A 4,144-nucleotide genomic window follows, 5' to 3' on the forward strand; every position below is an offset into this window, starting at 1 on the left:
CTCTGTTCTCAGGTGATGTGGATCCAGTGGGGGAGCAGCAAGAGAAGTGCAACCTGACCATCCAGGTATCCCTACTGGGTACTGGTGTTTATTTCACTGTAAATGCATGTAATACTTTATTGCTGATTTGTAGTACATGCTGAGGGGAAAACTTATTCACATAGGATCCTCCTGCTCTTCTGTTTGGCTCCTACTTTCATTCCTCCTGCTGTCCTCACTGGCTCCTCCTTCACATCCACCTGCTGTCCTCACTGGCTCCTCTTTCCCAATCCTCCTGCTGTCTTGCCTGACTTCTCCTTCTCACCGTCCTGCTGTCCTGACTGGCTTCTCCTTCCCACCCTCCTGCTTTCCTCACTGGCTTCTACTTCACATCCTCCTTATAACCTACCTGGCTCCTCCTTCCCTGTCCTCTTGATATATCCTGTCTGGCTCCTCCTTCCCTGTCCTCCTGATATATCCTGTCTGGCTCCTCCTTCCCTGTCCTCCTGCTGCCCTGCCTGGCCCCTCCTTCCCCATCCACCTGCTGCCCTGCCTTGCTCCTCCTTCCCCATCCTCCTGCTTACCTGCCTGGCTTCTCCTTCCCTATCCTCCTGCTGTCCTGCGTGACTCCTCCTTTCCATCCTCCTGATATCCTGCCTGGCTCCTTTTTCCCCATCCTCCTACTGTCATGACAGGTATCTCCTTTACCATCCTTCTGCTGTCCTGCCTGGCTTCTCGTTCCCCATCCTCTTGCTTTCCTGCCTGGCTCCTCTTTCCCCATCCTCCTGATTTCCTGCCTGGCTCATAATTTCCCATCCTCCTGCTGTCCTGCCTGGCTCCTCTTTCCCCATACTCCTTCTGTCCTGCCTGGCTCCTCTTTCCCAATCCTCCTGCTGTCCTGCCTGGCTCCTTTTCCCCCCATGCTCCTGCTGTCTTGCCTGAATCCTTTTTCCCCATCATTCTGCTGTTCTGCCTGGCTCCTCCTTTCCCATCCTCCTGCTGTCCTGCCTGGCTTCTTTTTCCCCATGCTCCTGCTGTCTTGCCTGAATCATTTTTTCCCATCCTCCTGCTGTCCTGCCTGGTTCCTTTTTCCCCATCCTCATGCGGTCTTGTCTGGCTCCTCCTTTCCCATTATCCTGCTGTCCTGCATGTCTCCTTCTACCCCATCCTTCTGCTGTCCTGCCTGGCTCCTCCTTCCGGATCCTCCTGCTGTCATGCTTGGCTCCTCCTTCCCCATCCTCCTGCTTTCCTGCCTGACTCCTTTTTCTCCATCCTCCTACTGTCATGACAGGTATCTCCTTTACCATCCTTCTGCTGTCCTGCCTGGCTTCTCTTTCCCCATCCTCTTGCTTTCCTGCCTGGCTCCTCCTTCCCCATCCTCCTGATTTCCTGCCTGGCTCCCGATTTCCCATCCTCCTGCTGTCCTGCCTGGCTTCTCTTTCCCCATCCTCCTTCTGTCCTGCCTTGCTCCTCCTTCCCATCCTCCTGCTGTCCTGCCTGACTCCTCCATTCCATCCTCCTGATATCCTGCCTGACTCCTTTTTCTCCATCCTCCTACTGTCATGACAGGTATCTCCTTTACCATCCTTCTGCTGTCCTGCCTGGCTTCTCTTTCCCCATCCTCTTGCTTTCCTGCCTGGCTCCTCCTTCCCCATCCTCCTGATTTCCTGCCTGGCTCCCGATTTCCCATCCTCCTGCTGTCCTGCCTGGCTTCTCTTTCCCCATCCTCCTTCTGTCCTGCCTTGCTCCTCTTTCCCAATCCCCCTGCTTTCCTGCCTGGCTCCTTTTCCCCCCATGCTCCTGCTGTCTTGCCTGAATCCTTTTTCCCCATCATTCTGCTGTTCTGCCTGGCTCCTCCTTTCCCATCCTCCTGCTGTCCTGCCTGGCTTCTTTTTCCCCATGCTCCTGCTGTCTTGCCTGAATCCACTTTCCCCATCCTCCTGCTGTCCTGCCTGGTTCCTTTTTCCCCATCCTTATGCGGTCTTGCCTGGCTCCTCCTTTCCCATTATCCTGCTGTCCTGCCTGTCTCCTTCTAACCCATCCTTCTGCTGTCCTGCCTGGCTCCTCCTTCCGGATCCTCCTGCTGTCATGCTTGACTCCTCCTTCCCCATACTACTGCTGTCCTTCGTGGATCCTCCATAGGAAGTATTAGAAAAGGGACAAAAGGTGAGGGGGGCATATGGAGCAATTTATGGTGTGGTGCAAAATATGGAGCAAGTTAAAGGTGTGTGTGTTAAGGGGATATGGGAAAAGGGGCAGAAGTTGGTGGGATATGAAGAAAGTGGTAGGTGTGTGTCTAATGAAACGACCGCAAATACGATTAAAATGCTGGCTGTATACTGTTGTATGTCTGATTATAATAGAGAAGTTGGGGGACACAAAGTGGGAAGAATATAGAAAAAGGTGAATGTGGGCAGAATGGGGAAAGAAATGGAGGATAACATACACTAAATGGGTGGTAAGATACACAAAACAAGTTAAGACATTAGAAAAATGGGATAAGAAACACAAAAGTGGAGTTAAGAGACACACAGGTGAAGATGTTTTTTTTTATAAAAGACTCTAATGCACAGCTTTCTAAATTTTGTGGTGCAACACATGTGTCGGCCACACTGTTTGAATGTGTCGCACAGAGGTGTCCGACAGAAAGGGGAGCACATTGCACAGCGTTACCCTCCTGCTATCGCTTCATGTAGTGTGGCCGAGCTTATGTTTCCCCCTACCCGGTCTAACAGAAAGTGCTCACTGAGAGCACAGAACTGCTTCCTATCAGACTGGGTAGGAGAAACAGAAGCTCATCTACGAGTGGTCCACCTGCTCGGCCACTCTACATGGAGTGAGGTGAGTTTGAGCACGCATAGGGAAGGGGAAAAACAAGGACACAAGGGGCTAGGTAGGACTAAAAAAGGGCATAGAAGGGGTGGGGGACAGAACAAGGGCTCAGGAGAGGGGATCTGAAGAAGGGCAAATAGAAGAGAAGAAATAAAACGCTGTCTCGACCATCACCGTGTCGGAAATGGATACATGTCTGAAAAAGTGTGTCACCAATGTGAAAAGTTTGGAAAGCTCTGCTCTAATACTGAGATGGCCTCTGTTAGTGAGACCCCTCTCTGGGGCACATTATTATTTTTTCTGGCATTTATAAAGTGCTGTGGCAGGTTTTGTAAGTGCAACCTGGTGCTGTGATGTGAAAAGTCCTGTGGGTGCAATATGATGATGTGGGCGCAATCTGGTGCTCTAGCTGATGTTGTGCATGTTGCCTATTGCTGTGGCCAAATGCAGATTCTACACTTTTATTTATAATTCAGTTATAGTGAATTAAAAGTATCACAAAAAAATAGCTCAACTGGAAAAACATTTCAGCTACTTTAAAGTGAACGTTTTAATTGACTTTAATTCTGACAATTCTCAATTTAGTGAATAACCTGTCTGAGAAGCTTAGAGTGACGGGTGTGGACATACATTAGAAATACAGAATGAGATGGATTTGGTGGCTGCTGGTTCTAGGGTTGATATGTCTGTGGAGATGATGGCTGTAATGGGAGAAGATGGCGAGTGTTGTAGAAAAGGTTCTGGTTAAGTTGTTACAGTTTTAGTGCGGAATAGGTATCGTTCTATCTACTGTCCTGATCAAATTGAACAGGCGCTATTTTTATTTTTTATTTATTAATGAACAAAGTTTGACATTTATACTCACTGAATATTTCCCTAGTAAGGAATAAATTGGATCGATTTTTCGATTTTAAGGGAGTTTTACTTAGTAAGATATTAAAATAATAGCATTTTCCTCTGAAAAATATATATTTTAATAGGATAGACCAACTTTGTATTCCTTTATTTCATGTAAATAAGTCAGTAAAAAGATCAACATTTTATTTCTATACAGGAAATTTCTTAAGGACTATTAAAAAATGACTACAGTTGCAAGAAAAAGTATGTGAACCCTTTGGAATGATATGGATTTCTGCACAAATTGGTCATAAAATGTGATCTGATCATCATCTAAGTCACAACAATAGACAATCACAGTCTGCTTAAACTAATAACACACAAAGAATGAAATGTTGCCATGTTTTTATTGAACACACCATGTAAACATTCACAGAGCAGGTGGAAAAAGTATGTGAACCCTTGGATTTAATAACTGGTTGAACCTCCTTTGGCA

The sequence above is a fragment of the Pelobates fuscus genome, chromosome 13 (assembly GCF_036172605.1).
Source record: "Pelobates fuscus isolate aPelFus1 chromosome 13, aPelFus1.pri, whole genome shotgun sequence".
Taxonomy (NCBI): Eukaryota; Metazoa; Chordata; class Amphibia; order Anura; family Pelobatidae; genus Pelobates; species Pelobates fuscus.